We start from the raw sequence: 25,015 nt of genomic DNA on the forward strand, positions 1-25,015 counted from the left end.
TCTGAGGAAACTTCCAGCTGCAAAAGTCCTTAACTGAGGATCTGGGAAAATTTCACAGAGTATGGTCAGTCGGAGCAAAAGTAAGGAAGTCGTTCCTTTCTGCAGTGTTTCGCAATACTACCTTTCCCGTGAGCATCGAACACAGTAAAGGATTGTGCCACAGACTGCGACGGCAAGCTCCGCTAAAAAGTAATCCTTTAAAGCAGGTGTAAGCAACACAACGTTTTTGGGGGACACCGCGTGGAAACAGATACTTCGGTGTATCTCGTCCATGCTCAGCACATAGCCAAATATAAACAAGTCCGGTTCCCCAGTATTTGGCCCCAAACCCTCTCAACCCATCCTATCCAGAAACTCATGCAATTTTCTGAGCCTCCTCCGCTTCCTCTGGGAGCTCATTCCATACACGCACAACCTTCTGTGTGGGAAATGTGCCTCAGGTCCTTTGTCAATTTCAGCCCACTCACCTTAAACCTATGCTCTCGAGTTTTCAACTCACCTCAACTTGGGTAAAACACGTAAATACTCAGTTTCCAACCCTTCCATTAGATCATGTCGCAGTCGTTACGCTGCAGGGAAAGTCGTCCCAGCCTAGTCGACCTCGCCCTACGGTCCAAACATTGACCACATACTTGTCTAAATTTTATCATCAATTTCACGTGTCTTTTTTTTATGTTTTGAAGATGTCAATTACGCTGGACAACAACGAGCTATTGGAAACAGAAAGGTGAAACGAAGAATGGCTTCAACTTTCAGTGCTGGATGCCCCTGAGCTGCCGGATGGGCGGCTGCGGCTTGTTTCTGTAGTGTAGTGGTCATCACGTTCGCCTCACACGCGAAAGGTCCCCAGTTCGAAACTGGGCAGAAACTGCTTTGTTCTTCATCGGCAGCCTTTTACATGGACAAGAACGGTGCTTTCTTGCTTGCTTTCCCATCTGCAAACCTGCCTTCGAAGTTGCTTGAACAAATCTGCTCGCGTAGTGAAATGTAATGCAATTCCATTTAATGACTGTGCAAAGAATTGTAAAGTTTTTATCCAAACTGGTTCTGATCATATGCAATTCTGTTTGAGAGTGTAGTTACCCCCTTCTGATTCTTCTACGAAAAGCAGTACCGCATTTGCATTCCTTGCGCAGGCGGCTCGGTTCAAAGACAGGGAAGAAGCTGATGCGCTGGTGTCACAGTGCACCACGGATTCCTGAACTTGTCTGTCTGTTAAATGTACCCCAAAGGCGTCTCTGAAAGGCCTCGTTTGGAAGCTGTCTGTCGTTATTCAACGTACGAGAATTGGCACCAGAGGTCCTGAATCATGTTTTGGAGCAGTTCGCACTTGAGTGGCTCTTTCAATCAGCAACAGCAATGAAAGAAATTACACTCTCAGAGGAACCTCTGGACCTGTGCTTTCATGGTGTCGCTAGTATTAAGGTGCGCCCCGAGACCTAAGCCACGTTGGAACTGAAACGGAGGAATCGACAGAGAGGTTACAGAATGACATCGCATCCATTTGGTTTTCTTGAAATCACTGAGGAGCAGGAAAATGTAAACGGCGAAGTCGAGTGGGGAAGTCAGGCAGTTGCAGCTCTGGAGAAACTCCTTCTTTGTGACTCACTCAGCAACCAGACACGTGAAGGTGACTCAGAGGCGTGAGAGCTCTTCACATCGAGAACAAAAAGCAATCAAGGGCAGTTAGCACCTCTTCCGGAGTGGGGGTGGGGTGAGGTAATTACCTTTTGACTTTGTTACTATGTTGAGAAACTGCCTTTTAGATTGAGGTGAACAGAAAATGCATTTCTAATAAGCACCATGGAATTGAGCAAAATTTATTGAGTCGCTTCTCGTCGATTCCCACACAGGTTTCCAACTCAGTTGCTATCCACGTGGCTGATGTCCAGGAGTGAACATCTCTGCAGCAAATTGCACGGTTAGGGTAAAAGGCAAGGAAAGTGGCATCTCGAACTGGCTCCGAGGTCAGAGCATCCTCACAATGCGATCTGTCGTTCTCGAATAGGAATGCGACCTCCGGTTTTAGGGTGGAGTACGTTGTTTGGGACTCTTTTTCTGCAAAACAGACACAGTGACTGAAATTACGCTGCACGGTATGATGTGGAACACGGCTTTGTGCATTTTCCCTGTAGTCCGGTGTGCTTCATGTTCCGCGTAAACGTGAAACTTGCCCTGTTTCAAGCAATGGGTGAAATCATTTAGCAAAGCAAGAATCGAAATTGCAGTAATGTCAAGCAGCTCGTGGTTATTTGACCAAATCATAACCGAACATATATTCTCACAGATACATTTGGAGCTGAAAGGAGTCTGAGAAGATAGACTCAGCTTACCATTGATTTTTGTCTGGATTGATGGGCTCTCATTATCTGCTGCGAAATTGATATTGTAGACGGGCACATCCCAGCAGCTGTGCGAGTCGGAGAGGGATCATGGAACCATTTTCATGTGACTTGGCATCTGTTGTTATGCAGGAGAGCACAGTTGGAAACGCAAGAAAATGGTGCGCGCGGCCGGCTGGTAGTGTGGCCGAGCGGTCGAAGGCGCTGGATCCAGGTTCCAGTCTCGAAAGGGGCGTGGGTTCGAATCCCACCACTGCCATTTCTGCAGATCAACTCCAACGCTGCAGCTTTTTTGTTAAAATGCTGTTTCTGTCCCCACTGTATTGATGTTGAAAACAAAAGTAAAATGGCTTTGCTTCCCGGGGAATTAACTGTGGTGTGGGATAGTGCCGAATATTTCAAAGTGTCTCTGTCTGTCATGATCGTGTTCGCCTCCCGCGCAGAAAATCGCAAGCAGCTGTGCTGTTCCAGGCAAGTTGAGCTTGTACTGGAACCGAATGGAGACCGGTATTTCATCGCTGTTGTGAAACAAAGTCCTGGGGTGACTCGACTCGTCGTTATTTGGTTTTTCGGCCAATGGGAAAATCGTTCCAACGAATTTCGATGTGATATGTTGTTGAATTTCTCCCATTTCCTTCGTTTCCGTCCTGGAGACATCGGAAGGGAAAGGTAATCTAATCGAGACTGTGATTGGTGAAATTCACTTTTTATGGCCCATTCTTATTAGGTTCTTTCTTTCTCTCTTTTCAGTATTGTCTGGGAAGTGGTGGTTCCCTAAGGCTGCAGTATGTGTGAAAGAGTAGTTTGGAATTGTCCTGTTGTTAGTTGTGAGATTACTTTATAAATCATGCCCTCGGACTGTCTCACATTTAGCATTCATGCATCTCTGTGTCTGAAAATGCATTAGGTATGCCAGCTTTGTTTGTGTTCCGTGTTAAATGCTTTCTGTTTTGCGATTCGCTCAATACTTTACGAGTTAACAGCGTTTCTGAGGAAACTTCCAGCTGCAAAAGTCATTAACTGAGGATCTGGGAAAATTTCACAGAGTATGGTCAGTCGGAGCAAAAGTAAGGAAGTCGTTCCTTTCTGCAGTGTTTCGCAATACTACCTTTCCCGTGAGCATCGAACACAGTAAAGGATTGTGCCACAGACTGCGACGGCAAGCTCCGCTAAAAAGTAATCCTTTAAAGCAGGTGTAAGCAACACAACGTTTTTGGGGGACACCGCGTGGAAACAGATACTTCGGTGTATCTCGTCCATGCTCAGCACATAGCCAAATATAAACAAGTCCGGTTCCCCAGTATTTGGCCCCAAACCCTCTCAACCCATCCTATCCAGAAACTCATGCAATTTTCTGAGCCTCCTCCGCTTCCTCTGGGAGCTCATTCCATACACGCACAACCTTCTGTGTGGGAAATGTGCCTCAGGTCCTTTGTCAATTTCAGCCCACTCACCTTAAACCTATGCTCTCGAGTTTTCAACTCACCCCAACTTGGGTAAAACACGTAAATACTCAGTTTCCAACCCTTCCATTAGATCATGTCGCAGTCGTTACGCTGCAGGGAAAGTCGTCCCAGCCTAGTCGACCTCGCCCTACGGTCCAAACATTGACCACATCCTTGTCTATATTTTATCATCAATTTCACGTGTCTTTTTTTTATGTTTTGAAGATGTCAATTACGCTGGACAACAACGAGCTATTGGAAACAGAAAGGTGAAACGAAGAATGGCTTCAACTTTCAGTGCTGGATGCCCCTGAACTGCCGGAGGGGCGGCTGCGGCTTGTTTCTGTAGTGTAGTGGTCATCACGTTCGCCTCACACGCGAAAGGTCCCCAGTTCGCAACTGGGCAGAAACTGCTTTGTTCTTCATCGGCAGCCTTTTACATGGACAAGAACGGTGCTTTCTTGCTTGCTTTCCCATCTGCAAACCTGCCTTCGAAGTTGCTTGAACAAATCTGCTCGCGTAGTGAAATGTAATGCAATTCCATTTAATGACTGTGCAAAGAATTGTAAAGTTTTTATCCAAACTGGTTCTGATCATATGCAATTCTGTTTGAGAGTGTAGTTACCCCCTTCTGATTCTTCTACGAAAAGCAGTACCGCATTTGCATTCCTTGCGCAGGCGGCTCGGTTCAAAGACAGGGAAGAAGCTGATGCGCTGGTGTCACAGTGCACCACGGATTCCTGAACTTGTCTGTCTGTTAAATGTACCCCAAAGGCGTCTCTGAAAGGCCTCGTTTGGAAGCTGTCTGTCGTTATTCAACGTACGAGAATTGGCACCAGAGGTCCTGAATCATGTTTTGGAGCAGTTCGCACTTGAGTGGCTCTTTCAATCAGCAACAGCAATGAAAGAAATTACACTCTCAGAGGAACCTCTGGACCTGTGCTTTCATGGTGTCGCTAGTATTGAGGTGCGCCCCGAGACCTAAGCCACGTTGGAACTGAAACGGAGGAATCGACAGAGAGGTTACAGAATGACATCGCATCCATTTGGTTTTCTTGAAATCACTGAGGAGCAGGAAAATGTAAACGGCGAAGTCGAGTGGGGAAGTCAGGCAGTTGCAGCTCTGGAGAAACCCCTTCTTTGTGACTCACTCAGTAACCAGACACGTGAAGGTGACTCAGAGGCGTGAGAGCTCTTCACATCGAGAACAAAAAGCAATCAAGGGCAGTTAGCACCTCTTCCGGAGTGGGGGTGGGGTGAGGTAATTACCTTTTGACTTTGTTACTATGTTGAGAAACTGCCTTTTAGATTGAGGTGAACAGAAAATGCATTTCTAATAAGCACCATGGAATTGAGCAAAATTTATTGAGTCGCTTCTCGTCGATTCCCACACAGGTTTCCAACTCAGTTGCTATCCATGTGGCTGATGTCCAGGAGTGAACATCTCTGCAGCAAATTGCACGGTTAGGGTAAAAGGCAAGGAAAGTGGCATCTAGAACTGGCTCCGAGGTCAGAGCGTCCTCACAATGCGATCTGTCGTTCTCGAATAGGAATGCGACCTCCGGTTTTAGGGTGGAGTACATTGTTTGGGACTCTTTTTCTGCAAAACAGACACAGTGACTGAAATTACGCTGCACGGTATGATGTGGAACACGGCTTTGTGCATTTTCCCTGTAGTCCGGTGTGCTTCATGTTCCGCGTAAACGTGAAACTTGCCCTGTTTCAAGCAATGGGTGAAATCATTTAGCAAAGCAAGAATCGAAATTGCAGTAATGTCAAGCAGCTCGTGGTTATTTGACCAAATCATAACCGAACATATATTCTCACAGATACATTTGGAGCTGAAAGGAGTCTGAGAAGATAGACTCAGCTTACCATTGATTTTTGTCTGGATTGATGGGCTCTCATTATCTGCTGCGAAATTGATATTGTAGACGGGCACATCCCAGCAGCTGTGCGAGTCGGAGAGGGATCATGGAAACATTTCATGTGACTTGGCATCTGTTGTTATGCAGGAGAGCACAGTTGGAAACGCAAGAAAATGGTGCGCGCGGCCGGCTGGTAGTGTGGCCGAGCGGTCTAAGGCGCTGGATCCAGGTTCCAGTCTCGAAAGGGGCGTGGGTTCGAATCCCACCACTGCCATTTCTGCAGATCAACTCCAACGCTGCAGCTTTTTTGTTAAAATGCTGTTTCTGTCCCCACTGTATTGATGTTGAAAACAAAAGTAAAATGGCTTTGCTTCCCGGGGAATTAACTGTGGTGTGGGATAGTGCCGAATATTTCAAAGTGTCTCTGTCTGTCATGATCGTGTTCGCCTCCCGCGCAGAAAATCGCAAGCAGCTGTGCTGTTCCAGGCAAGTTGAGCTTGTACTGGAACCGAATGGAGACCGGTATTTCATCGCTGTTGTGAAAAAAAGTCCTGGGGTGACTCGACTCGTCGTTATTTGGTTTTTCGGCCAATGGGAAAATCGTTCCAACGAATTTCGATGTGATATGTTGTTGAATTTCTCCCATTTCCTTCGTTTCCGTCCTGGAGACATCGGAAGGGAAAGGTAATCTAATCGAGACTGTGATTGGTGAAATTCACTTTTTATGGCCCATTCTTATTAGGTTCTTTCTTTCTCTCTTTTCAGTATTGTCTGGGAAGTGGTGGTTCCCTAAGGCTGCAGTATGTGTGAAAGAGTAGTTTGGAATTGTCCTGTTGTTAGTTGTGAGATTACTTTATAAATCATGCCCTCGGACTGTCTCACATTTAGCATTCATGCACCTCTGTGTCTGAAAATGCATTAGGTATGCCAGCTTTGTTTGTGTTCCGTGTTAAATGCTTTCTGTTTTGCGATTCGCTCAATACTTTACGAGTTAACAGCGTTTCTGAGGAAACTTCCAGCTGCAAAAGTCCTTAACTGAGGATCTGGGAAAATTTCACAGAGTATGGTCAGTCGGAGCAAAAGTAAGGAAGTCGTTCCTTTCTGCAGTGTTTCGCAATACTACCTTTCCCGTGAGCATCGAACACAGTAAAGGATTGTGCCACAGACTGCGACGGCAAGCTCCGCTAAAAAGTAATCCTTTAAAGCAGGTGTAAGCAACACAACGTTTTTGGGGGACACCGCGTGGAAACAGATACTTCGGTGTATCTCGTCCATGCTCAGCACATAGCCAAATATAAACAAGTCCGGTTCCCCAGTATTTGGCCCCAAACCCTCTCAACCCATCCTATCCAGAAACTCATGCAATTTTCTGAGCCCCCTCCGCTTCCTCTGGGAGCTCATTCCATACACGCACAACCTTCTGTGTGGGAAATGTGCCTCAGGTCCTTTGTCAATTTCAGCCCACTCACCTTAAACCTATGCTCTCGAGTTTTCAACTCACCTCAACTTGGGTAAAACACGTAAATACTCAGTTTCCAACCCTTCCATTAGATCATGTCGCAGTCGTTACGCTGCAGGGAAAGTCGTCCCAGCCTAGTCGACCTCGCCCTACGGTCCAAACATTGACCACATACTTGTCTAAATTTTATCATCAATTTCACGTGTCTTTTTTTTATGTTTTGAAGATGTCAATTACGCTGGACAACAACGAGCTATTGGAAACAGAAAGGTGAAACGAAGAATGGCTTCAACTTTCAGTGCTGGATGCCCCTGAGCTGCCGGATGGGCGGCTGCGGCTTGTTTCTGTAGTGTAGTGGTCATCACGTTCGCCTCACACGCGAAAGGTCCCCAGTTCGCAACTGGGCAGAAACTGCTTTGTTCTTCATCGGCAGCCTTTTACATGGACAAGAACGGTGCTTTCTTGCTTGCTTTCCCATCTGCAAACCTGCCTTCGAAGTTGCTTGAACAAATCTGCTCGCGTAGTGAAATGTAATGCAATTCCATTTAATGACTGTGCAAAGAATTGTTAAGTTTTTATCCAAACTGGTTCTGATCATATGCAATTCTGTTTGAGAGTGTAGTTACCCCCTTCTGATTCTTCTACGAAAAGCAGTACCGCATTTGCATTCCTTGCGCAGGCGGCTCGGTTCAAAGACAGGGAAGAAGCTGATGCGCTGGTGTCACAGTGCACCACGGATTCCTGAACTTGTCTGTCTGTTAAATGTACCCCAAAGGCGTCTCTGAAAGGCCTCGTTTGGAAGCTGTCTGTCGTTATTCAACGTACGAGAATTGGCACCAGAGGTCCTGAATCATGTTTTGGAGCAGTTCGCACTTGAGTGGCTCTTTCAATCAGCAACAGCAATGAAAGAAATTACACTCTCAGAGGAACCTCTGGACCTGTGCTTTCATGGTGTCGCTAGTATTGAGGTGCGCCCCGAGACCTAAGCCACGTTGGAACTGAAACGGAGGAATCGACAGAGAGGTTACAGAATGACATCGCATCCATTTGGTTTTCTTGAAATCACTGAGGAGCAGGAAAATGTAAACGGCGAAGTCGAGTGGGGAAGTCAGGCAGTTGCAGCTCTGGAGAAACCCCTTCTTTGTGACTCACTCAGCAACCAGACACGTGAAGGTGACTCAGAGGCGTGAGAGCTCTTCACATCGAGAACAAAAAGCAATCAAGGGCAGTTAGCACCTCTTCCGGAGTGGGGGTGGGGTGAGGTAATTACCTTTTGACTTTGTTACTATGTTGAGAAACTGCCTTTTAGATTGAGGTGAACAGAAAATGCATTTCTAATAAGCACCATGGAATTGAGCAAAATTTATTGAGTCGCTTCTCGTCGATTCCCACACAGGTTTCCAACTCAGTTGCTATCCATGTGGCTGATGTCCAGGAGTGAACATCTCTGCAGCAAATTGCACGGTTAGGGTAAAAGGCAAGGAAAGTGGCATCTAGAACTGGCTCCGAGGTCAGAGCGTCCTCACAATGCGATCTGTCGTTCTCGAATAGGAATGCGACCTCCGGTTTTAGGGTGGAGTACATTGTTTGGGACTCTTTTTCTGCAAAACAGACACAGTGACTGAAATTACGCTGCACGGTATGATGTGGAACACGGCTTTGTGCATTTTCCCTGTAGTCCGGTGTGCTTCATGTTCCGCGTAAACGTGAAACTTGCCCTGTTTCAAGCAATGGGTGAAATCATTTAGCAAAGCAAGAATCGAAATTGCAGTAATGTCAAGCAGCTCGTGGTTATTTGACCAAATCATAACCGAACATATATTCTCACAGATACATTTGGAGCTGAAAGGAGTCTGAGAAGATAGACTCAGCTTACCATTGATTTTTGTCTGGATTGATGGGCTCTCATTATCTGCTGCGAAATTGATATTGTAGACGGGCACATCCCAGCAGCTGTGCGAGTCGGAGAGGGATCATGGAAACATTTCATGTGACTTGGCATCTGTTGTTATGCAGGAGAGCACAGTTGGAAACGCAAGAAAATGGTGCGCGCGGCCGGCTGGTAGTGTGGCCGAGCGGTCTAAGGCGCTGGATCCAGGTTCCAGTCTCGAAAGGGGCGTGGGTTCGAATCCCACCACTGCCATTTCTGCAGATCAACTCCAACGCTGCAGCTTTTTTGTTAAAATGCTGTTTCTGTCCCCACTGTATTGATGTTGAAAACAAAAGTAAAATGGCTTTGCTTCCCGGGGAATTAACTGTGGTGTGGGATAGTGCCGAATATTTCAAAGTGTCTCTGTCTGTCATGATCGTGTTCGCCTCCCGCGCAGAAAATCGCAAGCAGCTGTGCTGTTCCAGGCAAGTTGAGCTTGTACTGGAACCGAATGGAGACCGGTATTTCATCGCTGTTGTGAAACAAAGTCCTGGGGTGACTCGACTCGTCGTTATTTGGTTTTTCGGCCAATGGGAAAATCGTTCCAACGAATTTCGATGTGATATGTTGTTGAATTTCTCCCATTTCCTTCGTTTCCGTCCTGGAGACATCGGAAGGGAAAGGTAATCTAATCGAGACTGTGATTGGTGAAATTCACTTTTTATGGCCCATTCTTATTAGGTTCTTTCTTTCTCTCTTTTCAGTATTGTCTGGGAAGTGGTGGTTCCCTAAGGCTGCAGTATGTGTGAAAGAGTAGTTTGGAATTGTCCTGTTGTTAGTTGTGAGATTACTTTATAAATCATGCCCTCGGACTGTCTCACATTTAGCATTCATGCATCTCTGTGTCTGAAAATGCATTAGGTATGCCAGCTTTGTTTGTGTTCCGTGTTAAATGCTTTCTGTTTTGCGATTCGCTCAATACTTTACGAGTTAACAGCGTTTCTGAGGAAACTTCCAGCTGCAAAAGTCCTTAACTGAGGATCTGGGAAAATTTCACAGAGTATGGTCAGTCGGAGCAAAAGTAAGGAAGTCGTTCCTTTCTGCAGTGTTTCGCAATACTACCTTTCCCGTGAGCATCGAACACAGTAAAGGATTGTGCCACAGACTGCGACGGCAAGCTCCGCTAAAAAGTAATCCTTTAAAGCAGGTGTAAGCAACACAACGTTTTTGGGGGACACCGCGTGGAAACAGATACTTCGGTGTATCTCGTCCATGCTCAGCACATAGCCAAATATAAACAAGTCCGGTTCCCCAGTATTTGGCCCCAAACCCTCTCAACCCATCCTATCCAGAAACTCATGCAATTTTCTGAGCCTCCTCCGCTTCCTCTGGGAGCTCATTCCATACACGCACAACCTTCTGTGTGGGAAATGTGCCTCAGGTCCTTTGTCAATTTCAGCCCACTCACCTTAAACCTATGCTCTCGAGTTTTCAACTCACCCCAACTTGGGTAAAACACGTAAATACTCAGTTTCCAACCCTTCCATTAGATCATGTCGCAGTCGTTACGCTGCAGGGAAAGTCGTCCCAGCCTAGTCGACCTCGCCCTACGGTCCAAACATTGACCACATCCTTGTCTATATTTTATCATCAATTTCACGTGTCTTTTTTTTATGTTTTGAAGATGTCAATTACGCTGGACAACAACGAGCTATTGGAAACAGAAAGGTGAAACGAAGAATGGCTTCAACTTTCAGTGCTGGATGCCCCTGAGCTGCCGGATGGGCGGCTGCGGCTTGTTTCTGTAGTGTAGTGGTCATCACGTTCGCCTCACACGCGAAAGGTCCCCAGTTCGAAACTGGGCAGAAACTGCTTTGTTCTTCATCGGCAGCCTTTTACATGGACAAGAACGGTGCTTTCTTGCTTGCTTTCCCATCTGCAAACCTGCCTTCGAAGTTGCTTGAACAAATCTGCTCGCGTAGTGAAATGTAATGCAATTCCATTTAATGACTGTGCAAAGAATTGTAAAGTTTTTATCCAAACTGGTTCTGATCATATGCAATTCTGTTTGAGAGTGTAGTTACCCCCTTCTGATTCTTCTACGAAAAGCAGTACCGCATTTGCATTCCTTGCGCAGGCGGCTCGGTTCAAAGACAGGGAAGAAGCTGATGCGCTGGTGTCACAGTGCACCACGGATTCCTGAACTTGTCTGTCTGTTAAATGTACCCCAAAGGCGTCTCTGAAAGGCCTCGTTTGGAAGCTGTCTGTCGTTATTCAACGTACGAGAATTGGCACCAGAGGTCCTGAATCATGTTTTGGAGCAGTTCGCACTTGAGTGGCTCTTTCAATCAGCAACAGCAATGAAAGAAATTACACTCTCAGAGGAACCTCTGGACCTGTGCTTTCATGGTGTCGCTAGTATTAAGGTGCGCCCCGAGACCTAAGCCACGTTGGAACTGAAACGGAGGAATCGACAGAGAGGTTACAGAATGACATCGCATCCATTTGGTTTTCTTGAAATCACTGAGGAGCAGGAAAATGTAAACGGCGAAGTCGAGTGGGGAAGTCAGGCAGTTGCAGCTCTGGAGAAACTCCTTCTTTGTGACTCACTCAGCAACCAGACACGTGAAGGTGACTCAGAGGCGTGAGAGCTCTTCACATCGAGAACAAAAAGCAATCAAGGGCAGTTAGCACCTCTTCCGGAGTGGGGGTGGGGTGAGGTAATTACCTTTTGACTTTGTTACTATGTTGAGAAACTGCCTTTTAGATTGAGGTGAACAGAAAATGCATTTCTAATAAGCACCATGGAATTGAGCAAAATTTATTGAGTCGCTTCTCGTCGATTCCCACACAGGTTTCCAACTCAGTTGCTATCCACGTGGCTGATGTCCAGGAGTGAACATCTCTGCAGCAAATTGCACGGTTAGGGTAAAAGGCAAGGAAAGTGGCATCTAGAACTGGCTCCGAGGTCAGAGCATCCTCACAATGCGATCTGTCGTTCTCGAATAGGAATGCGACCTCCGGTTTTAGGGTGGAGTACGTTGTTTGGGACTCTTTTTCTGCAAAACAGACACAGTGACTGAAATTACGCTGCACGGTATGATGTGGAACACGGCTTTGTGCATTTTCCCTGTAGTCCGGTGTGCTTCATGTTCCGCGTAAACGTGAAACTTGCCCTGTTTCAAGCAATGGGTGAAATCATTTAGCAAAGCAAGAATCGAAATTGCAGTAATGTCAAGCAGCTCGTGGTTATTTGACCAAATCATAACCGAACATATATTCTCACAGATACATTTGGAGCTGAAAGGAGTCTGAGAAGATAGACTCAGCTTACCATTGATTTTTGTCTGGATTGATGGGCTCTCATTATCTGCTGCGAAATTGATATTGTAGACGGGCACATCCCAGCAGCTGTGCGAGTCGGAGAGGGATCATGGAACCATTTTCATGTGACTTGGCATCTGTTGTTATGCAGGAGAGCACAGTTGGAAACGCAAGAAAATGGTGCGCGCGGCCGGCTGGTAGTGTGGCCGAGCGGTCGAAGGCGCTGGATCCAGGTTCCAGTCTCGAAAGGGGCGTGGGTTCGAATCCCACCACTGCCATTTCTGCAGATCAACTCCAACGCTGCAGCTTTTTTGTTAAAATGCTGTTTCTGTCCCCACTGTATTGATGTTGAAAACAAAAGTAAAATGGCTTTGCTTCCCGGGGAATTAACTGTGGTGTGGGATAGTGCCGAATATTTCAAAGTGTCTCTGTCTGTCATGATCGTGTTCGCCTCCCGCGCAGAAAATCGCAAGCAGCTGTGCTGTTCCAGGCAAGTTGAGCTTGTACTGGAACCGAATGGAGACCGGTATTTCATCGCTGTTGTGAAACAAAGTCCTGGGGTGACTCGACTCGTCGTTATTTGGTTTTTCGGCCAATGGGAAAATCGTTCCAACGAATTTCGATGTGATATGTTGTTGAATTTCTCCCATTTCCTTCGTTTCCGTCCTGGAGACATCGGAAGGGAAAGGTAATCTAATCGAGACTGTGATTGGTGAAATTCACTTTTTATGGCCCATTCTTATTAGGTTCTTTCTTTCTCTCTTTTCAGTATTGTCTGGGAAGTGGTGGTTCCCTAAGGCTGCAGTATGTGTGAAAGAGTAGTTTGGAATTGTCCTGTTGTTAGTTGTGAGATTACTTTATAAATCATGCCCTCGGACTGTCTCACATTTAGCATTCATGCATCTCTGTGTCTGAAAATGCATTAGGTATGCCAGCTTTGTTTGTGTTCCGTGTTAAATGCTTTCTGTTTTGCGATTCGCTCAATACTTTACGAGTTAACAGCGTTTCTGAGGAAACTTCCAGCTGCAAAAGTCCTTAACTGAGGATCTGGGAAAATTTCACAGAGTATGGTCAGTCGGAGCAAAAGTAAGGAAGTCGTTCCTTTCTGCAGTGTTTCGCAATACTACCTTTCCCGTGAGCATCGAACACAGTAAAGGATTGTGCCACAGACTGCGACGGCAAGCTCCGCTAAAAAGTAATCCTTTAAAGCAGGTGTAAGCAACACAACGTTTTTGGGGGACACCGCGTGGAAACAGATACTTCGGTGTATCTCGTCCATGCTCAGCACATAGCCAAATATAAACAAGTCCGGTTCCCCAGTATTTGGCCCCAAACCCTCTCAACCCATCCTATCCAGAAACTCATGCAATTTTCTGAGCCTCCTCCGCTTCCTCTGGGAGCTCATTCCATACACGCACAACCTTCTGTGTGGGAAATGTGCCTCAGGTCCTTTGTCAATTTCAGCCCACTCACCTTAAACCTATGCTCTCGAGTTTTCAACTCACCTCAACTTGGGTAAAACACGTAAATACTCAGTTTCCAACCCTTCCATTAGATCATGTCGCAGTCGTTACGCTGCAGGGAAAGTCGTCCCAGCCTAGTCGACCTCGCCCTACGGTCCAAACATTGACCACATACTTGTCTAAATTTTATCATCAATTTCACGTGTCTTTTTTTTATGTTTTGAAGATGTCAATTACGCTGGACAACAACGAGCTATTGGAAACAGAAAGGTGAAACGAAGAATGGCTTCAACTTTCAGTGCTGGATGCCCCTGAGCTGCCGGATGGGCGGCTGCGGCTTGTTTCTGTAGTGTAGTGGTCATCACGTTCGCCTCACACGCGAAAGGTCCCCAGTTCGAAACTGGGCAGAAACTGCTTTGTTCTTCATCGGCAGCCTTTTACATGGACAAGAACGGTGCTTTCTTGCTTGCTTTCCCATCTGCAAACCTGCCTTCGAAGTTGCTTGAACAAATCTGCTCGCGTAGTGAAATGTAATGCAATTCCATTTAATGACTGTGCAAAGAATTGTAAAGTTTTTATCCAAACTGGTTCTGATCATATGCAATTCTGTTTGAGAGTGTAGTTACCCCCTTCTGATTCTTCTACGAAAAGCAGTACCGCATTTGCATTCCTTGCGCAGGCGGCTCGGTTCAAAGACAGGGAAGAAGCTGATGCGCTGGTGTCACAGTGCACCACGGATTCCTGAACTTGTCTGTCTGTTAAATGTACCCCAAAGGCGTCTCTGAAAGGCCTCGTTTGGAAGCTGTCTGTCGTTATTCAACGTACGAGAATTGGCACCAGAGGTCCTGAATCATGTTTTGGAGCAGTTCGCACTTGAGTGGCTCTTTCAATCAGCAACAGCAATGAAAGAAATTACACTCTCAGAGGAACCTCTGGACCTGTGCTTTCATGGTGTCGCTAGTATTAAGGTGCGCCCCGAGACCTAAGCCACGTTGGAACTGAAACGGAGGAATCGACAGAGAGGTTACAGAATGACATCGCATCCATTTGGTTTTCTTGAAATCACTGAGGAGCAGGAAAATGTAAACGGCGAAGTCGAGTGGGGAAGTCAGGCAGTTGCAGCTCTGGAGAAACTCCTTCTTTGTGACTCACTCAGCAACCAGACACGTGAAGGTGACTCAGAGGCGTGAGAGCTCTTCACATCGAGAACAAAAAGCAATCAAGGGCAGTTAGCACCTCTTCCGGAGTGGGGGTGGGGTGAGGTAATTACCTTTTGACTTTGTTACTATGTTGAGAAACTGCCTTTTAGATTGAGGTGAACAGAAAATGCATTTCTAATAAGCACCATGGAATTGAGCAAAATTTATTGAGTCGCTTCTCGTCGATTCCCACACAGGTTTCCAACTCAGTTGCTATCCACGTGGCTGATGTCCAGGAGTGAACATCTCTGCAGCAAATTGCACGGTTAGGGTAAAAGGCAAGGAAAGTGGCATCTCGAACTGGCTCCGAGGTCAGAGCATCCTCACAATGCGATCTGTCGTTCTCGAATAGGAATGCGACCTCCGGTTTTAGGGTGGAGTACATTGTTTGGGACTCTTTTTCTGCAAAACAGACACAGTGACTGAAATTACGCTGCACGGTATGATGTGGAACACGGCTTTGTGCATTTTCCCTGTAGTCCGGTGTGCTTCATGTTCCGCGTAAACGTGAAACTTGCCCTGTTTCAAGCAATGGGTGAAATCATTTAGCAAAGCAAGAATCGAAATTGCAGTAATGTCAAGCAGCTCGTGGTTATTTGACCAAATCATAACCGAACATATATTCTCACAGATACATTTGGAGCTGAAAGGAGTCTGAGAAGATAGACTCAGCTTACCATTGATTTTTGTCTGGATTGATGGGCTCTCATTATCTGCTGCGAAATTGATATTGTAGACGGGCACATCCCAGCAGCTGTGCGAGTCGGAGAGGGATCATGGAACCATTTTCATGTGACTTGGCATCTGTTGTTATGCAGGAGAGCACAGTTGGAAACGCAAGAAAATGGTGCGCGCGGCCGGCTGGTAGTGTGGCCGAGCGGTCTAAGGCGCTGGATCCAGGTTCCAGTCTCGAAAGGGGCGTGGGTTCGAATCCCACCACTGCCATTTCTGCAGATCAACTCCAACGCTGCAGCTTTTTTGTTAAAATGCTGTTTCTGTCCCCACTGTATTGATGTTGAAAACAAAAGTAAAATGGCTTTGCTTCCCGGGGAATTAACTGTGGTGTGGGATAGTGCCGAATATTTCAAAGTGTCTCTGTCTGTCATGATCGTGTTCGCCTCCCGCGCAGAAAATCGCAAGCAGCTGTGCTGTTCCAGGCAAGTTGAGCTTGTACTGGAACCGAATGGAGACCGGTATTTCATCGCTGTTGTGAAACAAAGTCCTGGGGTGACTCGACTCGTCGTTATTTGGTTTTTCGGCCAATGGGAAAATCGTTCCAACGAATTTCGATGTGATATGTTGTTGAATTTCTCCCATTTCCTTCGTTTCCGTCCTGGAGACATCGGAAGGGAAAGGTAATCTAATCGAGACTGTGATTGGTGAAATTCACTTTTTATGGCCCATTCTTATTAGCTTCTTTCTTTCTCTCTTTTCAGTATTGTCTGGGAAGTGGTGGTACCCTAAGGCTGCAGTATGTGTGAAAGAGTAGTTTGGAATTGTCCTGTTGTTAGTTGTGAGATTACTTTATAAATCATGCCCTCGGACTGTCTCACATTTAGCATTCATGCACCTCTGTGTCTGAAAATGCATTAGGTATGCCAGCTTTGTTTGTGTTCCGTGTTAAATGCTTTCTGTTTTGCGATTCGCTCAATACTTTACGAGTTAACAGCGTTTCTGAGGAAACTTCCAGCTGCAAAAGTCCTTAACTGAGGATCTGGGAAAATTTCACAGAGTATGGTCAGTCGGAGCAAAAGTAAGGAAGTCGTTCCTTTCTGCAGTGTTTCGCAATACTACCTTTCCCGTGAGCATCGAACACAGTAAAGGATTGTGCCACAGACTGCGACGGCAAGCTCCGCTAAAAAGTAATCCTTTAAAGCAGGTGTAAGCAACACAACGTTTTTGGGGGACACCGCGTGGAAACAGATACTTCGGTGTATCTCGTCCATGCTCAGCACATAGCCAAATATAAACAAGTCCGGTTCCCCAGTATTTGGCCCCAAACCCTCTCAACCCATCCTATCCAGAAACTCATGCAATTTTCTGAGCCTCCTCCGCTTCCTCTGGGAGCTCATTCCATACACGCACAACCTTCTGTGTGGGAAATGTGCCTCAGGTCCTTTGTCAATTTCAGCCCACTCACCTTAAACCTATGCTCTCGAGTTTTCAACTCACCTCAACTTGGGTAAAACACGTAAATACTCAGTTTCCAACCCTTCCATTAGATCATGTCGCAGTCGTTACGCTGCAGGGAAAGTCGTCCCAGCCTAGTCGACCTCGCCCTACGGTCCAAACATTGACCACATCCTTGTCTAAATTTTATCATCAATTTCACGTGTCTTTTTTTTATGTTTTGAAGATGTCAATTACGCTGGACAACAACGAGCTATTGGAAAGAGAAAGGTGAAACGAAGAATGGCTTCAACTTTCAGTGCTGGATGCCCCTGAGCTGCCGGATGGGCGGCTGCGGCTTGTTTCTGTAGTGTAGTGGTCATCACGTTCGCCTCACACGCGAAAGGTCCCCAGTTCGAAACTGGGCAGAAACTGCTTTGTTCTTCATCGGCAGCCTTTTACATGGACAAGAACGGTGCTTTCTTGCTTGCTTTCCCATCTGCAAACCTGCCTTCGAAGTTGCTTGAACAAATCTGCTCGCGTAGTGAAATGTAATGCAATTCCATTTAATGACTGTGCAAAGAATTGTAAAGTTTTTATCCAAACTGGTTCTGATCATATGCAATTCTGTTTGAGAGTGTAGTTACCCCCTTCTGATTCTTCTACGAAAAGCAGTACCGCATTTGCATTCCTTGCGCAGGCGGCTCGGTTCAAAGACAGGGAAGAAGCTGATGCGCTGGTGTCACAGTGCACCACGGATTCCTGAACTTGTCTGTCTGTTAAATGTACCCCAAAGGCGTCTCTGAAAGGCCTCGTTTGGAAGCTGTCTGTCGTTATTCAACGTACGAGAATTGGCACCAGAGGTCCTGAATCATGTTTTGGAGCAGTTCGCACTTGAGTGGCTCTTTCAATCAGCAACAGCAATGAAAGAAATTACACTCTCAGAGGAACCTCTGGACCTGTGCTTTCATGGTGTCGCTAGTATTAAGGTGCGCCCCGAGACCTAAGCCACGTTGGAACTGAAACGGAGGAATCGACAGAGAGGTTACAGAATGACATCGCATCCATTTGGTTTTCTTGAAATCACTGAGGAGCAGGAAAATGTAAACGGCGAAGTCGAGTGGGGAAGTCAGGCAGTTGCAGCTCTGGAGAAACTCCTTCTTTGTGACTCACTCAGCAACCAGACACGTGAAGGTGACTCAGAGGCGTGAGAGCTCTTCACATCGAGAACAAAAAGCAATCAAGGGCAGTTAGCACCTCTTCCGGAGTGGGGGTGGGGTGAGGTAATTACCTTTTGACTTTGTTACTATGTTGAGAAACTGCCTTTTAGATTGAGGTGAACAGAAAATGCATTTCTAATAAGCACCATGGAATTGAGCAAAATTTATTGAGTCGCTTCTCGTCGATTCCCACACAGGTTTCCAACTCAGTTGCTATCCATGTGGCTGATGTCCAGGAGTGAACATCTCTGCAGCAAATTGCACGGTTAGGGTAAAAGGCAAGGAAAGTGGCATCTAGAACTGGCTCCGAGGTCAGAGCATCCTCACAATGCGATCTGTCGTTCTCGAATAGGAATGCGACCTCCGGTTTTAGGGTGGAGTACATTGTTTGGGACTCTTTTTCTGCAAAACAGACACAGTGACTGAAATTACGCTGCACGGTATGATGTGGAACACGGCTTTGTGCATTTTCCCTGTAGTCCGGTGTGCTTCATGTTCCGCGTAAACGTGAAACTTGCCCTGTTTCAAGCAATGGGTGAAATCATTTAGCAAAGCAAGAATCGAAATTGCAGTAATGTCAAGCAGCTCGTGGTTATTTGACCAAATCATAACCGAACATATATTCTCACAGATACATTTGGAGCTGAAAGGAGTCTGAGAAGATAGACTCAGCTTACCATTGATTTTTGTCTGGATTGATGGGCTCTCATTATCTGCTGCGAAATTGATATTGTAGACGGGCACATCCCAGCAGCTGTGCGAGTCGGAGAGGGATCATGGAACCATTTTCATGTGACTTGGCATCTGTTGTTATGCAGGAGAGCACAGTTGGAAACGCAAGAAAATGGTGCGCGCGGCCGGCTGGTAGTGTGGCCGAGCGGTCTAAGGCGCTGGATCCAGGTTCCAGTCTCGAAAGGGGCGTGGGTTCGAATCCCACCACTGCCATTTCTGCAGATCAACTCCAACGCTGCAGCTTTTTTGTTAAAATGCTGTTTCTGTCCCCACTGTATTGATGTTGAAAACAAAAGTAAAATGGCTTTGCTTCCCGGGGAATTAACTGTGGTGTGGGATAGTGCCGAATATTTCAAAGTGTCTCTGTCTGTCATGATCGTGTTCGCCTCCCGCGCAGAAAATCGCAAGCAGCTGTGCTGTTCCAGGCAAGTTGAGCTTGTACTGGAACCGAATGGAGACCGGTATTTCATCGCTGTTGTGAAACAAAGTCCTGGGGTGACTCGACTCGTCGTTATTTGGTTTTTCGGCCAATGGGAAAATCGTTCCAACGAATTTCGATGTGATATGTTGTTGAATTTCTCCCATTTCCTTCGTTTCCGTCCTGGAGACATCGGAAGGGAAAGGTAATCTAATCGAGACTGTGATTGGTGAAATTCACTTTTTATGGCCCATTCTTATTAGGTTCTTTCTTTCTCTCTTTTCAGTATTGTCTGGGAAGTGGTGGTTCCCTAAGGCTGCAGTATGTGTGAAAGAGTAGTTTGGAATTGTCCTGTTGTTAGTTGTGAGATTACTTTATAAATCATGCCCTCGGACTGTCTCACATTTAGCATTCATGCACCTCTGTGTCTGAAAATGCATTAGGTATGCCAGCTTTGTTTGTGTTCCGTGTTAAATGCTTTCTGTTTTGCGATTCGCTCAATACTTTACGAGTTAACAGCGTTTCTGAGGAAACTTCCAGCTGCAAAAGTCCTTAACTGAGGATCTGGGAAAATTTCACAGAGTATGGTCAGTCGGAGCAAAAGTAAGGAAGTCGTTCCTTTCTGCAGTGTTTCGCAATACTACCTTTCCCGTGAGCATCGAACACAGTAAAGGATTGTGCCACAGACTGCGACGGCAAGCTCCGCTAAAAAGTAATCCTTTAAAGCAGGTGTAAGCAACACAACGTTTTTGGGGGACACCGCGTGGAAACAGATACTTCGGTGTATCTCGTCCATGCTCAGCACATAGCCAAATATAAACAAGTCCGGTTCCCCAGTATTTGGCCCCAAACCCTCTCAACCCATCCTATCCAGAAACTCATGCAATTTTCTGAGCCTCCTCCGCTTCCTCTGGGAGCTCATTCCATACACGCACAACCTTCTGTGTGGGAAATGTGCCTCAGGTCCTTTGTCAATTTCAGCCCACTCACCTTAAACCTATGCTCTCGAGTTTTCAACTCACCTCAACTTGGGTAAAACACGTAAATACTCAGTTTCCAACCCTTCCATTAGATCATGTCGCAGTCGTTACGCTGCAGGGAAAGTCGTCCCAGCCTAGTCGACCTCGCCCTACGGTCCAAACATTGACCACATACTTGTCTAAATTTTATCATCAATTTCACGTGTCTTTTTTTTATGTTTTGAAGATGTCAATTACGCTGGACAACAACGAGCTATTGGAAACAGAAAGGTGAAACGAAGAATGGCTTCAACTTTCAGTGCTGGATGCCCCTGAGCTGCCGGATGGGCGGCTGCGGCTTGTTTCTGTAGTGTAGTGGTCATCACGTTCGCCTCACACGCGAAAGGTCCCCAGTTCGAAACTGGGCAGAAACTGCTTTGTTCTTCATCGGCAGCCTTTTACATGGACAAGAACGGTGCTTTCTTGCTTGCTTTCCCATCTGCAAACCTGCCTTCGAAGTTGCTTGAACAAATCTGCTCGCGTAGTGAAATGTAATGCAATTCCATTTAATGACTGTGCAAAGAATTGTAAAGTTTTTATCCAAACTGGTTCTGATCATATGCAATTCTGTTTGAGAGTGTAGTTACCCCCTTCTGATTCTTCTACGAAAAGCAGTACCGCATTTGCATTCCTTGCGCAGGCGGCTCGGTTCAAAGACAGGGAAGAAGCTGATGCGCTGGTGTCACAGTGCACCACGGATTCCTGAACTTGTCTGTCTGTTAAATGTACCCCAAAGGCGTCTCTGAAAGGCCTCGTTTGGAAGCTGTCTGTCGTTATTCAACGTACGAGAATTGGCACCAGAGGTCCTGAATCATGTTTTGGAGCAGTTCGCACTTGAGTGGCTCTTTCAATCAGCAACAGCAATGAAAGAAATTACACTCTCAGAGGAACCTCTGGACCTGTGCTTTCATGGTGTCGCTAGTATTAAGGTGCGCCCCGAGACCTAAGCCACGTTGGAACTGAAACGGAGGAATCGACAGAGAGGTTACAGAATGACATCGCATCCATTTGGTTTTCTTGAAATCACTGAGGAGCAGGAAAATGTAAACGGCGAAGTCGAGTGGGGAAGTCAGGCAGTTGCAGCTCTGGAGAAACTCCTTCTTTGTGACTCACTCAGCAACCAGACACGTGAAGGTGACTCAGAGGCGTGAGAGCTCTTCACATCGAGAACAAAAAGCAATCAAGGGCAGTTAGCACCTCTTCCGGAGTGGGGGTGGGGTGAGGTAATTACCTTTTGACTTTGTTACTATGTTGAGAAACTGCCTTTTAGATTGAGGTGAACAGAAAATGCATTTCTAATAAGCACCATGGAATTGAGCAAAATTTATTGAGTCGCTTCTCGTCGATTCCCACACAGGTTTCCAACTCAGTTGCTATCCACGTGGCTGATGTCCAGGAGTGAACATCTCTGCAGCAAATTGCACGGTTAGGGTAAAAGGCAAGGAAAGTGGCATCTAGAACTGGCTCCGAGGTCAGAGCATCCTCACAATGCGATCTGTCGTTCTCGAATAGGAATGCGACCTCCGGTTTTAGGGTGGAGTACGTTGTTTGGGACTCTTTTTCTGCAAAACAGACACAGTGACTGAAATTACGCTGCACGGTATGATGTGGAACACGGCTTTGTGCATTTTCCCTGTAGTCCGGTGTGCTTCATGTTCCGCGTAAACGTGAAACTTGCCCTGTTTCAAGCAATGGGTGAAATCATTTAGCAAAGCAAGAATCGAAATTGCAGTAATGTCAAGCAGCTCGTGGTTATTTGACCAAATCATAACCGAACATATATTCTCACAGATACATTTGGAGCTGAAAGGAGTCTGAGAAGATAGACTCAGCTTACCATTGATTTTTGTCTGGATTGATGGGCTCTCATTATCTGCTGCGAAATTGATATTGTAGACGGGCACATCCCAGCAGCTGTGCGAGTCGGAGAGGGATCATGGAACCATTTTCATGTGACTTGGCATCTGTTGTTATGCAGGAGAGCACAGTTGGAAACGCAAGAAAATGGTGCGCGCGGCCGGCTGGTAGTGTGGCCGAGCGGTCGAAGGCGCTGGATCCAGGTTCCAGTCTCGAAAGGGGCGTGGGTTCGAATCCCACCACTGCCATTTCTGCAGATCAACTCCAACGCTGCAGCTTCTTTGTTAAAATGCTGTTTCTGTCCCCACTGTATTGATGTTGAAAACAAAAGTAAAATGGCTTTGCTTCCCGGGGAATTAACTGTGGTGTGGGATAGTGCCGAATATTTCAAAGTGTCTCTGTCTGTCATGATCGTGTTCGCCTCCCGCGCAGAAAATCGCAAGCAGCTGTGCTGTTCCAGGCAAGTTGAGCTTGTACTGGAACCGAATGGAGACCGGTATTTCATCGCTGTTGTGAAACAAAGTCCTGGGGTGACTCGACTCGTCGTTATTTGGTTTTTCGGCCAATGGGAAAATCGTTCCAACGAATTTCGATGTGATATGTTGTTGAATTTCTCCCATTTCCTTCGTTTCCGTCCTGGAGACATCGGAAGGGAAAGGTAATCTAATCGAGACTGTGATTGGTGAAATTCACTTTTTATGGCCCATTCTTATTAGGTTCTTTCTTTCTCTCTTTTCAGTATTGTCTGGGAAGTGGTGGTTCCCTAAGGCTGCAGTATGTGTGAAAGAGTAGTTTGGAATTGTCCTGTTGTTAGTTGTGAGATTACTTTATAAATCATGCCCTCGGACTGTCTCACATTTAGCATTCATGCATCTCTGTGTCTGAAAATGCATTAGGTATGCCAGCTTTGTTTGTGTTCCGTGTTAAATGCTTTCTGTTTTGCGATTCGCTCAATACTTTACGAGTTAACAGCGTTTCTGAGGAAACTTCCAGCTGCAAAAGTCCTTAACTGAGGATCTGGGAAAATTTCACAGAGTATGGTCAGTCGGAGCAAAAGTAAGGAAGTCGTTCCTTTCTGCAGTGTTTCGCAATACTACCTTTCCCGTGAGCATCGAACACAGTAAAGGATTGTGCCACAGACTGCGACGGCAAGCTCCGCTAAAAAGTAATCCTTTAAAGCAGGTGTAAGCAACACAACGTTTTTGGGGGACACCGCGTGGAAACAGATACTTCGGTGTATCTCGTCCATGCTCAGCACATAGCCAAATATAAACAAGTCCGGTTCCCCAGTATTTGGCCCCAAACCCTCTCAACCCATCCTATCCAGAAACTCATGCAATTTTCTGAGCCTCCTCCGCTTCCTCTGGGAGCTCATTCCATACACGCACAACCTTCTGTGTGGGAAATGTGCCTCAGGTCCTTTGTCAATTTCAGCCCACTCACCTTAAACCTATGCTCTCGAGTTTTCAACTCACCCCAACTTGGGTAAAACACGTAAATACTCAGTTTCCAACCCTTCCATTAGATCATGTCGCAGTCGTTACGCTGCAGGGAAAGTCGTCCCAGCCTAGTCGACCTCGCCCTATGGTCCAAACATTGACCACATCCTTGTCTAAATTTTATCATCAATTTCACGTGTCTTTTTTTTATGTTTTGAAGATGTCAATTACGCTGGACAACAACGAGCTATTGGAAAGAGAAAGGTGAAACGAAGAATGGCTTCAACTTTCAGTGCTGGATGCCCCTGAGCTGCCGGATGGGCGGCTGCGGCTTGTTTCTGTAGTGTAGTGGTCATCACGTTCGCCTCACACGCGAAAGGTCCCCAGTTCGAAACTGGGCAGAAACTGCTTTGTTCTTAATCGGCAGCCTTTTACATGGACAAGAACGGTGCTTTCTTGCTTGCTTTCCCATCTGCAAACCTGCCTTCGAAGTTGCTTGAACAAATCTGCTCGCGTAGTGAAATGTAATGCAATTCCATTTAATGACTGTGCAAAGAATTGTAAAGTTTTTATCCAAACTGGTTCTGATCATATGCAATTCTGTTTGAGAGTGTAGTTACCCCCTTCTGATTCTTCTACGAAAAGCAGTACCGCATTTGCATTCCTTGCGCAGGCGGCTCGGTTCAAAGACAGGGAAGAAGCTGATGCGCTGGTGTCACAGTGCACCACGGATTCCTGAACTTGTCTGTCTGTTAAATGTACCCCAAAGGCGTCTCTGAAAGGCCTCGTTTGGAAGCTGTCTGTCGTTATTCAACGTACGAGAATTGGCACCAGAGGTCCTGAATCATGTTTTGGAGCAGTTCGCACTTGAGTGGCTCTTTCAATCAGCAACAGCAATGAAAGAAATTACACTCTCAGAGGAACCTCTGGACCTGTGCTTTCATGGTGTCGCTAGTATTAAGGTGCGCCCCGAGACCTAAGCCACGTTGGAACTGAAACGGAGGAATCGACAGAGAGGTTACAGAATGACATCGCATCCATTTGGTTTTCTTGAAATCACTGAGGAGCAGGAAAATGTAAACGGCGAAGTCGAGTGGGGAAGTCAGGCAGTTGCAGCTCTGGAGAAACTCCTTCTTTGTGACTCACTCAGCAACCAGACACGTGAAGGTGACTCAGAGGCGTGAGAGCTCTTCACATCGAGAACAAAAAGCAATCAAGGGCAGTTAGCACCTCTTCCGGAGTGGGGGTGGG

The 25,015-nt window shown here is 46.3% G+C and overlaps 13 non-coding genes across 13 annotated transcripts; all 13 read left to right on the forward strand.

Moving 5' to 3' along the window:
* Positions 1 to 797: 797 nt before the first annotated feature.
* trnav-cac (transfer RNA valine (anticodon CAC)) lies at positions 798 to 870 on the forward strand. The gene has a single exon. It is a non-coding gene; the product is annotated as a tRNA-Val (tRNA).
* A 1,649-nt stretch (positions 871 to 2,519) lies between these two features.
* Positions 2,520 to 2,601, forward strand: trnal-cag (transfer RNA leucine (anticodon CAG)). The gene has a single exon. It is a non-coding gene; the product is annotated as a tRNA-Leu (tRNA).
* A 3,246-nt stretch (positions 2,602 to 5,847) lies between these two features.
* Positions 5,848 to 5,929, forward strand: trnal-cag (transfer RNA leucine (anticodon CAG)). Its single transcript has one exon. It is a non-coding gene; the product is annotated as a tRNA-Leu (tRNA).
* A 3,246-nt stretch (positions 5,930 to 9,175) lies between these two features.
* Positions 9,176 to 9,257, forward strand: trnal-cag (transfer RNA leucine (anticodon CAG)). Its single transcript has one exon. It is a non-coding gene; the product is annotated as a tRNA-Leu (tRNA).
* Positions 9,258 to 10,782: 1,525 nt separating this feature from the next.
* trnav-cac (transfer RNA valine (anticodon CAC)) lies at positions 10,783 to 10,855 on the forward strand. The gene has a single exon. It is a non-coding gene; the product is annotated as a tRNA-Val (tRNA).
* A 1,649-nt stretch (positions 10,856 to 12,504) lies between these two features.
* trnal-cag (transfer RNA leucine (anticodon CAG)) lies at positions 12,505 to 12,586 on the forward strand. The gene has a single exon. It is a non-coding gene; the product is annotated as a tRNA-Leu (tRNA).
* A 1,525-nt stretch (positions 12,587 to 14,111) lies between these two features.
* Positions 14,112 to 14,184, forward strand: trnav-cac (transfer RNA valine (anticodon CAC)). The gene has a single exon. It is a non-coding gene; the product is annotated as a tRNA-Val (tRNA).
* A 1,649-nt stretch (positions 14,185 to 15,833) lies between these two features.
* On the forward strand, positions 15,834 to 15,915 carry trnal-cag (transfer RNA leucine (anticodon CAG)). Its single transcript has one exon. It is a non-coding gene; the product is annotated as a tRNA-Leu (tRNA).
* Positions 15,916 to 17,440: 1,525 nt separating this feature from the next.
* On the forward strand, positions 17,441 to 17,513 carry trnav-cac (transfer RNA valine (anticodon CAC)). The gene has a single exon. It is a non-coding gene; the product is annotated as a tRNA-Val (tRNA).
* A 1,649-nt stretch (positions 17,514 to 19,162) lies between these two features.
* trnal-cag (transfer RNA leucine (anticodon CAG)) lies at positions 19,163 to 19,244 on the forward strand. The gene has a single exon. It is a non-coding gene; the product is annotated as a tRNA-Leu (tRNA).
* A 1,525-nt stretch (positions 19,245 to 20,769) lies between these two features.
* Positions 20,770 to 20,842, forward strand: trnav-cac (transfer RNA valine (anticodon CAC)). The gene has a single exon. It is a non-coding gene; the product is annotated as a tRNA-Val (tRNA).
* Positions 20,843 to 22,491: 1,649 nt separating this feature from the next.
* On the forward strand, positions 22,492 to 22,573 carry trnal-cag (transfer RNA leucine (anticodon CAG)). Its single transcript has one exon. It is a non-coding gene; the product is annotated as a tRNA-Leu (tRNA).
* Positions 22,574 to 24,098: 1,525 nt separating this feature from the next.
* Positions 24,099 to 24,171, forward strand: trnav-cac (transfer RNA valine (anticodon CAC)). Its single transcript has one exon. It is a non-coding gene; the product is annotated as a tRNA-Val (tRNA).
* Positions 24,172 to 25,015: the final 844 nt, after the last annotated feature.

Source organism: Chiloscyllium punctatum, chromosome 16, assembly GCF_047496795.1.
Source record: "Chiloscyllium punctatum isolate Juve2018m chromosome 16, sChiPun1.3, whole genome shotgun sequence".
Lineage (NCBI taxonomy): Eukaryota > Metazoa > Chordata > Chondrichthyes > Orectolobiformes > Hemiscylliidae > Chiloscyllium > Chiloscyllium punctatum.